Below are 13,266 nucleotides of genomic sequence, written 5' to 3' on the forward strand. Positions count from 1 at the left end.
CATGTGTTCCAACATTATATTTTTTTTGGTCAACTTTCAACATTACATTAAAAAGTTGAGGGTTTAATTACAAGTCACATTATTTTTTTTTTAATTTAATCACAACTTTTTGATGTGACTTATACTTATAAATAGATTTTAATAATTTGATGTAATGTAGGGACACATGTCATACATCTATAGGAAAATGGATGGTCAATTTCTAACTGGAGTGGATAAATTTCCTTGAATTGACACTTAACCAAAAAATGTTCAAATTGAGAGGAATCTTTTGGGGAAAAAATTAAATTAAGGAGAATCTATTATTAAGAGGAATCTATTAGGGGAAGACCTCAAATAACAACAATGTACATGTTTCCAAAAGAGTCTAGATCGGCTCTCCATCAAGAAATACATTGTTTGTTTATTGAATAAAGGTGAGGTGAAATGGAAATCCTAAAATTCCTACAAAACTTATTTTCAAAATTAGAGGAATTTTTCCTGGCTAATATGTTGATTGGACTAAATTAATTTTCTTTTAGGTTCTGCGTGACCCAGTTCTTAAAATAAAAAAAAAAAAAAAACACAAAGTAAGTTGAAAAGAAAAGATTGAAATATTCCCATGAGGAGGTCGTGGGGTCCAACCCTCGATGAAACATATTAATATTCCTATCCCCCGACTTTATTAAGCCCCTTTGTACAAAAAAAAAAAAAAAAAAAACCCCTCAGGCCACCGCAAAACACCGAATTTCTACTGTTTCTGGTGGCTTTTCCAAGTCTTCCCCGGCGAGTAATACTAGAGGAGCAGCAAAACAACGTTTCAATTGTCACCACCTCAACCCTCCTACAGAATAAGTTAATTTCGTTGATCCTCATTCTTTGTCAATAAAGAGAGTTACTCCCACAGAGCCGTTTCATTGTACAAAAAATCAATATGCATGACCATATTCAGTCTAAGGTAATACAAATATCTCTCTGCAATAAGCGTGTAAAAAAGTGTGAACCGTGAAGAAGGCTGTTTAACAATTGAGATGGATTGCATCTGCTGTGTCTAAATATCCATAGACAAGAAACAAGATGCAACTTACCCCCTTGACGGATCTATTTTTCTTTGTTGCTCTTCTGTCTTTTTCCATTACTTAAAGAAATGCTGGATGGGATGGTGTGAGGCTAGACAAAGTTTTCTTTTGAATGAAGCTGACAATCATGAGATTCTGGAGCCAACCCAATTGAGAATGTTGAATTCTGTGATATAGGATTTTCCAGAAGCATCAATTTGAACAATATCAATCAAAGCCAAAGAAAGCCCTCCCAGATTGAAATGGAGCTCATCCTTGACAGCCAAGAGGCCAGCCAAGTGATCCACAGCAAAGTTGCTCTCCCCCAAACTGGTGGATAAAGATGCAGTCTTTGAAGCTCTCTTCATGAGGTTAATGTCTTCCACAATATTCCTTACATGCCAAGGATACCGATGCACCCCTTGAACCATTTGAGTGGCCTCCCGAGAATCAGAGCAGACCTGCAGTCGACGTTTCCCATGCTGTCTGGCCATCCGCAAGCCCTTTCAATGGCAGTGAGATCCATTGTCTGATTTGGTTTCCGTCCATCACTCCAGCAGCCACAAAGAGGACCTAGCCCATACAGTTTCTCCAAATAAATCCATAACCACCAAGACCCTGTGTGAGAGATCCATCATAGTTTATGCAAAGCCAACCAACTTCATGAGACTCACATTTTAGGGCTTTTGGCATGGGAAGCTTAAAGTTCACATCAATCCTCTACCTCCCAAAGAATTCTCTATCATGAGGATTATCAAGAACCAAACCAAAAAGATCAGTAAAACTGTGACGGGTATCTGAGAGTTATTCAAATGAGCGCACTAACGTTGCTGCTTGAGTTTGTAAAGGCCATTAAATTCCGTTCATATCAGATATGGTAAATGGAGCAACAAAAGCTGAATCTTCGCACCTTGGACTTTAAATCATTCCCATGGAAATGATCAATAAATCCACCGCAGTTCATCCTCCATTCCTTCCATGATTGTTTGAAGCATACACAAACCCATTCAAAGCAATGACCGAACTCCAAACCTGTTGAGTGGAACTGCATCTAAAAGGTAAATGGCATTGAGTTTCCTCCTCCACATCACAAAAAACACTATTAGCATTAATTTCATGATTCCAGGATGCAATCCTAGAATTAGTTGGCAACTGATCCAAGGCACAGAGCTAGGTAATGAAGCTGAATCTAGGTTGCACATAGGAAGACCAGATCACCAAAGACCAAGGTACCTCAGGCAAAGCAACTCGAGCAACACTGTAGGCCAAACTGAGAAAGAAAAAAAAACCAGTATCTATAGGAGCCCAAACCGTCATATCCTTTGGAGATTAGGATGAAATTTGACTTTTTTTAATTTCCTCCCATCTATTAAAAATGACAGGATCATAACGATATGGAGACCACGATCTGCCATCACCACAAAACCGGCTCACCCGATAATCATGTCGTCTACCAATGGCTTCCACAATACTATTGTCCCAAGATTTGAGGGATCTCCATCAAGCCATGGGTTGTGCCAAAGCCAAATACCTCTGCCATCTTTAACCAGATATTTGATGCATTTACTGGCAATATCACGGCAATGAAGAACAGCCCTAAAGGAGGCCTAACACCTATTAGGAGCCTCCAACAACCAAATTGAATTGCACACCATTTGTGATGAATGAAAGATACCCAACAAGAGGAGTTTCTCAAAACAATGCTCCAAACATGCCTGGATAATGTAGCTCTATTCTACTCTGCCAAGCTTCATAACCAAAGTCCACCTTCTGATTTGACCTTAAAAATAAGTCAAACCCATTGAGAATGTTGAATTTCAAACAAAGAGCAAATAAATCTCATTCACATTCTGAAATGTTCAGCTCACACTTGCAGCATCAACTCTGTGTGATCAAGCAACAAAATATATATCTGCTCTTTCTGGATTTCACTCTTGAGTGCTCTTAAGCAAACTATGCTCCGTTGCCCCGTCTTCTTGTCTTCTTTAGGTATCACAGTCATTGCTTGATCCACAACCAGCAGCAATGGAGTTGAAACTGGAGTCCACTTTGATGTAAACCCATCTACCTGTCTCTACATTTGTAACTTGTAATGTTATAAAAGCTCACATATGTGAGAATATGTGTATCAACTACATAAGGGACGTGGATAGAACCAGTTTCTCCTTTGTGAACGACTGGAATCATATTGATAAGCCCATGTTCTACAATCGTTGATGAAGAATTTCCAGTAATGGTCTTATATATGGTTTGTTGGTTTCCTAATTTTGGATAAACCAAACTCAGTTGAGGGAGTAAGTATAGAGGCAGCAGAATTGTATTGATATTTTCAGTTTCTTTCAAGAAAATCTTAGTGTTTACAGTCTTTCCAGTGATTCAGTTTATGCTTCTTCAGTAGAATTCAGAATTTCTGTTCATTAAATATTACAAAACTAAGGTAGGCTGGTCTCCTTCATCATGGACTATTCTTTGTTTTTTGATCTTTCTCTCTTCTAGTTCTGGTTCTATCTACAATCATCAAATAGCCAGAAAAGAGAAGCTTTGTAAATTTTCATGGGGAAAACTTGTACAGGGTTGATTATCATTCTCAACAAAAATCTCACAGAAATAACACTAGACAGCTATTTCTTCCATATGATCACATGTAAAATTTTCCATGGAAGTTAAACAAATGTAGGGGAAAACCTAGAAGACTGGGTTCCTAGAAGGGGTGGTGATTAGGTTATCCTAAAAAGTATAAACCTTAGGGAGGAGCTGAAAACAAGGATTGAAAAACTATATACATTGAGTAAAACACGATATAGAGGCAGCAATAAGCAATAGAATCCAAGCCAAAAGTAACAACTTACCAAGGGATCATTTAGGGAATATCAGCAGCAATAAATTGAATGCAATCGTTTCACTACTTTGAAAATGGTAAGTACTTACCTAAGCAACAATTAGGCAGCCAATAAACAGAGAAGACAGCAAGTAGTTCAATATAAACAAATACTCAAACAGGGTAAATAAGCAAATAACCACAAACAGGCTTGCAAGGCAAAAGTCTGAATTCAACAATTTGGGGAAACAATATAAATAAGAAAAGATATTCATAGAGAAGTAGAAGAAGATAATGAGGAAGCGAGTGTGAGACAGAGTGGAGAAGATGACCCTCAACATGGGGAAGAAATGGGTTGGTGTCCTTTTTATATGTGAGCAAAATATTAAACAGAAACAAATGGAACTTTTATATCAATCAAAGAGAACATTACCTGTAGATAAGAAAGCAACCGTATACCCTGGATTTTTATGAGGTTAAATATCATCAAAAACAAAAATACAAGCACCTTTCAATATTGTAAGAACAGATTCTGAAAGTTACTAAACCCATCGCCCGAGTCATTCCATGTTACATTTGTACTCCTTTAACAGCTGAGGTAGCTCCTGATGGTACTTGATAATAAACTTTTCCAAGAATTTATCCTCAGTCAATCTCAGTGCAGTATTAATACTTTGTTTCTTCATCAACCCCTGGGAGAGAAGAACTTGAATAACATAATACCTTGGAGCAATTCTCTTCTCCATGCTAAGAAGCAAAATGACTGGCACATGGGCAATTTCTGCTGCTGTCCAACCGTGTTTGTTCATAAAAAAGTTCAATCGGTTTCTAATAGCTTTCTCTGAAGCAGACAAACAATGTGGCATTTTTCTAAAATATACAGTGAATCTCATCCTCAGACCATCCAAAACTCCTAAAGATCTCCCGTTTTGCTTCCAATTTGGGCTGACTCATCTGTGACAGGGTGCAAATGGCAGGGATAAACATCAACTTCGATGGGTCAAACCCCATTTCCTTCGCTTTTAGGATGACCTGATTAAGCTGGGATGTTCTCCAAGTAAGTAATTGAGGGCGTCGTAGTATTAGCTTTGAAATTCCAAATTTCGTCACCCCTTGATTCAGCAGCAGCTCAATATTAGGCTCCATTATTGCTTGAATATCCTTAATCCACCTCAACCGACTGAAGGCCAAAGAAACACTCTTATCATCCTCAAGGAAACTCTTAAGGAAATCGATGGAAGTAAGAATTCTGTCTTCCAAATTGGCACATGCTAACACGCTTGGGTCCTTCCAAAAGATTTTTCCTAGGTCGCGGCCTGAAAATCCCATATTTGAGAAAATTTCAATCCTAGGTTCCAAGGTTTTCTTAGGATCGAAAGAGAGCACCCTTGGATCTTTGCTGATTAACTTTGAGATACAGGTTTTAGTAAATCCGTATCTGTTAAGAACGGCAAGAACCGAATCTGCTTTTGTGATGGATTTGAAATTAATCTTTTGGGAGGCTTTAACAGCAGATTCTGGGGTTAGCCCACATTTGTTTATGAGATAATCAACCGTGAGAGACGGTTGTTCTGTGGCATTTGAACTAAACCAAGCATATGGGTTTCGAATGCGAAGGAGACATGTTGAATAATTACCAGACAACTTCATACAATGCTTTTTGCTGCATAAAATGAACATTCTGGAAGTGTTAAAGAGTTGAATGACTTACAAGGGTTCTGAACAGAACGAGCTCCAAGCATCTACTTCCCAATCTCCTCTCGTCTTCTGGTGAGAGATGAAGAAGCTGGCAAAGTCGTAATGAATTATCAAATCTAACAAGTAAATAGAGGCTGTCTGAAGCTTTAAAGCTTTAGAACATCTGAACATTACATATGCCGTGGCCCGTGGGGGCTGCGATGGGCGATGGTGGAGGGACAAATTTCAATTTTTTTGAGAGAAAATTACTATTTTTAAGGTTTTTAATGTTTCAATTAATAAAGCTAGCTAAATTTAATTTTAAAATTATAAAATTAATTAAAATATCGTTTTTTAATTTTTTAAGGTATTTTTAATCTTAAAATTGACCATATAATGAAAATATACAACTATCCAAAATTCCAAACGAGATGAACAAATAGTTTTCCCCCTTTAGTGTGATTAGTTTTAGGAATAAAAATGTGTAAAAATGATGAAAAATCACTAATTTAATTAAGTAATTTCAAATTCAGTTTTAACTAGTTTTATTAGTTGAAACATATGATTATTTTGTAGAAAAAAAAAAACTTAAAAGTACATAATCATATAATTTTCTCTCTTTCTTTTATAAGAAGAGATTACTAAATCTTTTCTTCTTCTTCTTCTTCGATCTTCTTCTCTCTTTTTTTTTTTTTTTTTTATGCTGTTGATATAAGAAGAGACTACTATATTTTACCATGGAAGGGTGGATTAGCAATGTTCAACACCTCTTAGTGAAGAAGCTAGGATTCAATTGTCTTATGGTATATGTTGTTGAAGTATCTGAGTCATACTCAAATATGGTTGAAGTATTTGAGTTATACCTAATATATGTTTTAATATAGGACATTGGATCAGTTAGGATCTAACGGTGTAATGGACCTTCATGAGAGAGTCCAACTAACTGTAGAACCTAGTGTCGGTTTATAAATACTAGCTGGAAACAACGGTCTGGATATTCCAATCTAAGTACTCAGGGTGTAATGCTTTAAGCAACTTTATACTTAAACTTTAATCCTAACATATATAATAACCACATCTCCAAATGAATAAGATCACCAATTTCAAAATAAAAAATCCATGCAAAAAAATAGAATTTGAAAGCAAAATGTTAATGCTATTCACCTTGTTTTATCTCTAGGGGTGCTATGGATTCTTGTAGGATGTATACAAGGATAGCTCTTGGTGCTCCACGTCTAACAAAGGTGGTCGGGGAGTTCTACTTTGAGACGTTGCTTGTACTTTCATTGCTACATAGGCTATCTCCTGTGTGTCTGGTTCTGTCAGCTTGACTGAAGCTGAAGTTCATCAAAAGGTGAACTTTTGTTGGCTATGATTGCCTTTGTTGGTCGAATTATCACTTTCTTCCTTTTGTTTTGCCTTTTTATTATTTTGAAGTACACCACTGAAACCCAAAGAAAAGAAGAAAAGAAAAAAAAAAAAAATAAATCAAAACTGGTGCCAGAATCATTCTCGACCACCACTTTACATCTGAACAGTAGGCTGCTCAGTATTGCACGTATTCATGTGTGTCATTGAAGCCAAATGCTAACTAAGATATCGTGCTACTGAATTTTGAAAATTTCAAATCGATGCTCAACTGAAAAGCCATTAGACGTTTTACCCAAAAAGAACAAGCCATCAAACAAGAGCAAAATGACAATGACTACCTACATCTTTTTCTTCATACCACTGCAAAACAATTAGACTGCATTGCAACCATTGCCAATGGCTTTTCCAATTCCTCCCAACGATCATAATACTGGATCAGTGACGAAACAATCTTTTTAATTGTCACCACCTCAACGCTGCTTCTAATGATTCAATTAATCAATTTCATTGATCCTCAATTTTTGTTTCACGACTTGTTACTGTTGTGCATAAATTCACCAAGCATAAGTGCATAACAGCTCATTGCAATAGTGTTAGTAAGTGGTTGATGACCATCATGTAAGAACTCACTCAAAGATAAATAATTTTGTAGTGAAGAGGTGGTCATGTAAAAACAATTTTCATACTTTTTGTTGATTCAATATACATGAAAAACCTAAAGATGACAGAGATAGGAGATATGTTTATCGTCTGTTTCACAATTGCCATCATATCCTACTGGAAAAAAAGCTATCTTGAACCATACTATTGATTCTGTTTTCTGTTTCCCTTTTTTTGGGTAGAATTGAATATCAAGAATGAGTATAGAAAGAAAGTGAGATATTGGTGTGAACTAATGAACTTATATTGTAACTGAAAATTTTTACACGTTTGAAGATAACAAAGAGATATAAGGAATATGACCAGTAGAAGATATGGTTAATTTATAGTTTAACCATGGTAATGGACTCGTATGCATGTGCAAGATCTAATATTTGCAAGTAAAAGAAAGAGCAGATTCTTGGGTTAACCCACATCTGTTTATGAGATAATCAACCGTGAGAGATGATTGTTTTGTGGCATTTGAACAAAACCAAATATATGAGTTTCGAACACGAACATGACGTGTTGAAAAATTAACAAACAACTTCATACCATGCTTTTTGCTACAGAGACTGAACATCCTGGGAGTATTAAAGAGCAGAATGACTTACTAGGGTTCTGAATGGAACGAGCTCCAAGCATCGACTTCTCAATCTCCTCTCGTCTTCCGGTGAGATAAGAAAAATGTTGTAACGGAAAACCAGAGGGTTTGAAAATTTCAGACAGGAATCTGCTCAATTTTAAACGTTTGATCCTATCTAACATGGGGCGCTTCGAAATTTTGAAACTTCCAATGTCCAGAAATTTTGAAGCCCAATTCAGACCCACATGGGTAAAAGTGGGAACAAATCTTCATCTTTCTTACTGCATCTATTTCTAAAACGTATAATCTAATCTATAGATCAACTGTTAGATTCATATCCAATGACTTACTAAGATCTTTCCATGAAAGGGTTGGATCCATTGACAATGACCAACAATTCTTTGTGAAGTCATTTGGCTTGGGTGTTACGTAAAATCTCGCTCTAGGCAGTACAATGCTGAGCATTAATTGTGTAGCACTAAAGCACGACCCTTAAGTGAAAAGGCTAGGGTGGCTTCACGATGACCACTAAAGTTGGGTGAAACTCCAGTCTTCGCACTTTAAGTGGAAAATTTTTGGTCTAAAACATGAAAAAAAAAAAATTTTATCAACTTTTTAACCGTTCAATCTTCCATCTTTTATTCACAATTTGTTACCATTGTATATAAATTCACCAAGTATAACAGATTCCCAAGCCTTCATCGTCAAGCAAGGTCCATGGGAATATCTCTTGAGCATTTTGTGCTCCCCAACAGCTTTACCAACACAAATTACAGGGGCCCAGGGTTGGGTGATGAGAGTTTTTTTTTATTATTTTTTTATATATATATATATATTTTTGCCTGTGAGGCCCACTGATTATGTGGTGGTAAAACCATTTGTGCTCCCCTGACTGACTGGGTGATGATTTGGATTCCCTGTGCACAACCAACTAGATTCCACAAAACAAAGCTTCACCCCCTTAGGAAACTCTCTCTTCCGTACCTGTCATCGGGTACCTTGATGAGACTCTTACCCCTAAGGAAACTCCCTCTTGCTAGTGCATGCCTTGATGAGACCCATACCTTCACATCTTTCTTGGCAGTGCAAACCTCATTTTGTTTGCCTATCCAGGCGAGGAACTATCAAGTTTAGCCTAGGCTACCCTGCCTACTAACAGCCTCGAATGTGGCACAATGAAGCTTCCTGATTGTGAAGAATTAGATTTCATTATAAATACATATACCTACCACATTTCATGGTAATGTTCATTTACTCCCACAACTCTCTCGAAGCTTTTCAACTCGAGCAGTTCTAAAGCCCTACTCAATGGCGGTGTTGTTTCGAATCTGACTAACCTTTGGAGGTGGCTGCCCGACCACCCGAGTGGGCTGATACACTCCCTCTTCTTTGTGAACAGGAAAGCCAAAGCAATTGGATTCAGCCCTAGTTCATTGAAGAAGTAAGATTTGGGCGCAATAGTTACTTTGAACGATGGAACGTTTCTTAGGAAGATCCTGGGCCATTCAACGACCTGAATGGTGAGTATACAGAACCATTTCATTGTACAAAAGATCAATATATAAGACCATACATTCAGCGTAAGGTAACAGAAATATCTCTTGACCAAAAAAAAAAAAACAGAAATATCTCTATGCAGTAAGTGTGTAAAAGAAGTGTGAAGAAGGGTGTTAAAATATTGAGATATGTTGCATCAGCTACTACGTTGGGCCCGTTTGATTACATGAATCTGAAAATTATACCCGTTTGGTTGTAAAAATCTCTAGATTCATGAAATCTAGAGATTCACCTTTTTACACTAAAAAAGTGAACCTGTAGATTTATAGGTAAGGGGTGAAATCCAGAGATTTCAAAAAAGCTATACATTTGCACATTCACAAAAATCACGTCGATCAAATAGTTTTTTAAGATAAATCCACAAATTTCATTCCACAACCAAACATCTAATTTTATAAATTATAACTTCATAGATTTGAAATCTATAGATTTGAAATCTCTAGACTCATGTAACCAAACAGGCCCTTGAATATTCATAGACAAAACTCAGCAGATCTGTTCTTATTGGTTGCTCTTCTGCCTTTTTCCATTACTTATAGAAACACTGGATGGGATGGAGTGCCGCTAAAGAAAGCTCTCTTTTGAATGAAACTAAGAATAATCTGGAGCCAACCCAACTGAGAATGTTGAATTTCAAACGAAGAGCAAATAACTCTCATTTACATATTCTGAAATGATCAGCTTGCACTTGCAGCATCGACTCTTTGTGGTCAAACAGCAAAATATATATATCTGCTCTTTGTGGATTTCTCTCTTGAGTGCTCTTAAGCAAACTATGCTTCATTGCTCTGCCCTTTTGTCTTGTTTAGGGATTACAGTCCTTGCTTGATCCACAGCCAGCAGCAATGGAATTAAAACTGGGTAAACCCATCTATCTTTGTCAACATTTATAACTTCTTTTGGTAGAACATTAATTTCTTTGAACTTAAAACCTCTGTCCAACTTACAACTTAGGTTATCTAATAACATTGGCCAGGTGGGATCCCTGGGAGGGTGACCTGCGGCTGGGTTAGAAGCTCTTGTCTTCTTCAATTTGAGATTTCAGCACTTTCTTCAAGCTTTCTCCTGCAACTCCAGCCAAGCATCCATTCACAAGTAAGTTCAAACCATCCCCAACACCTTGCTCAACATCCTCAGCCCTTCCCCTCAGTTTCAGCCCCACCCTAGCCCTCCCAAAGCAGCCACAAGTCTTCTTCTTCTTACCCACGTCATCAGTCCGAAACCCACCAGGATTCCCTCATCCTGAGCCCCAAAACGACCCATTGTACCCTCTTTAGGATTGCCCAAGCCTGCTGAACCAAGATATAACTTCAGTTTGCCCAAACCAGCCTTCTTTCTTGAGTTTTAAACTTTCTGCACTAGATCTTTTTCCTTGAGAAGTTGCAGAATTTTTAAACTCCAGAAAATCCTCAAACCTTCATACCTCAGCCCCTACCTTCTCTAAACAGTCCCTAAACTACAAAACAGAGATATAACCAACCCTGAACTGCAAGATACCTGCCCACACCCCAAACCCTAACCCTAGCCAAATCCCACTTAACATAGTAGTTTCAAATCTGAAATTTGAAATCTTATACAATTTTAGATCTGAAATAACAAAACCGGCAGCCTTATAACCCCCAAAACCCCTAGCCAAAGCCACCAGAAATCCTAATCAGTGCTGGTTCTTATTAAAGAGGGTCCCGGTTAACAAGCCCAAAACCTGGGTTTACATCAGCCGCCTTTCTAGCAAATTCCTTGCCTGTAAGTGTAATACTTCCGGTGTATTCAAAAGGCACAGGTGAATAAGTGACCAAACCTGAGAGCTGAATGGGCAGTATAGAGATAGATGTTCAGCATCATTTCTTTCTGCACCGCATATTAAGCATTGAGCTGGGATTTTACATCCAAATGACCTGAGGACATCGGGTGTTGAGAGTCTATTATGTATGACCTTCCAAATGAAAATAATGACCTAGGGAGCATAATGTAACTTGAATTGTTATCAAAGCACTCATATGTGAGAATATGTACATCAACTACATAAGGTATGTATTTTAGAACCTTACAGTTTCTCCTTTGTGAATGACTGGAATCATATTGATAAGCCCATGTTCTGCAACTGCTGATCAGGAATTTCCAGTCGTGGTCTTATATGTGATTTGTTAAAGGGTCTTATATTTGACGGCTTTGAGGAAAATTGGTTTCCTAAATTTTGGAGAAAGCATACTCAATCAACAGAGTAAGTATAATGAAGCAACAAAATTCTATTGATATTTTCAGTTTCTTTCAAGAAAATCTTAGTGTTTACAGTCTTTCCAGTGATTCAGTTTATGCTTCCTCAGTTTAGTTCAGAATTTTCAGTTCATTAAATATTATTTTTGGTATTTCCTGAATGATTTGGTTCACTGATGGATCCCTTCCTGAGCGAATTGACTCAAAGAAAATATTTCCAAAAATACTGTACTTCTCTTGGGACATGGATTCATCACCCAGCTCATGCAGTGATGATGGAAACTTACATTCAGCTTCACAGGATTGGATAATTTATATGGAGATTTCTCCACTAGATGAATTTCTCTGATATGGAAAAGCTAAGTTTAAAAACGAGAAGAAACTTTCCACACAGTTACAATGAAGAACAAGTCATTGACCTTGAAAAGATCTGAAGGCAGATTTGTAAAGTTCAGAAAGCAATGTCCGGCAATGACCAGACATGAAGATAGATGAAGAGACAATAGAAAGAAATGACAAGAGCCGACTCCTCCTGTTCACATTGTTGGGTGATTGACTACATTTTGTTGGGCACTAACTGAACTGGCTCATAATGCAAAAGTACCGCATTAGGTTTAACCTAAGTGATAATTTATCAATGCATTTTAAAAGCAAGACCAATCTTTTGACAGAAAATCAAATATTCTTCCAATAGTACCTGAGTTCGGATACTGAAGGAACTCTTAACTTCTTTGAGTGTCATTTAAGCATTAGATCACTGAACCATAGTCCAAGCCTTGAGCTTGCATCAAAATACACATCATTCATTAACAATTTATTAACAATAACAAAAATACTGAATTAACAACATGAGTCCAGATTAAATTTTGCAGGCATGAACAGATAATGGAGATAGATGAGTGACAATTGCTGAATCCTACTTGGGGGAAGACACACCATACAGTAGACGTACCTACTGTAGAATTGCTGAATCCTACTTGGGGGAAGACACACCATACAGTAGACGTACCTACTGTAGCATTGCTATATATTGAGAATTTTCCCAATCCTAATAGACCATGTTCCCTGATCTACAATTTGCATTACCCAAGGATAACAAAGACGGGAATTGTTTAGGTTCTTAGGGTTTCATCAAAAAATAGCCGACAAAGGAAATTTTACTGTTAAATCGAAATTTCAAGTGTCGTTAAGTTTGTTTAACCATCAAGGATAAAAACTTTACAGGCCAGTGTATCATTTAATATCTAATACAAGTAACAGTTTCTGATACTTAATATTCAGCCTTAATATCAATTAACGAGAATGCTACTTGTAGACAAAAAAATGCAAATAAATAACCTAGATGTCATCTTCTTTTTCTTTTTTGG

At 37.1% G+C, this 13,266-nt stretch overlaps 1 pseudogene; it reads right to left on the reverse strand.

Annotated features, from left to right (window-relative positions):
- Positions 1-771: 771 nt before the first annotated feature.
- LOC149007955 (transcription termination factor MTERF8, chloroplastic-like) lies at positions 772-5,742 on the reverse strand (annotated as a pseudogene).
- Between the last annotated feature and the right edge of the window lie 7,524 nt (positions 5,743-13,266).

The sequence above is a fragment of the Hakea prostrata genome, chromosome 8 (genome assembly GCF_041222555.1).
Source record: "Hakea prostrata isolate BN-2017 chromosome 8, UWA_Hpros_2, whole genome shotgun sequence".
Lineage (NCBI taxonomy): Eukaryota > Viridiplantae > Streptophyta > Magnoliopsida > Proteales > Proteaceae > Hakea > Hakea prostrata.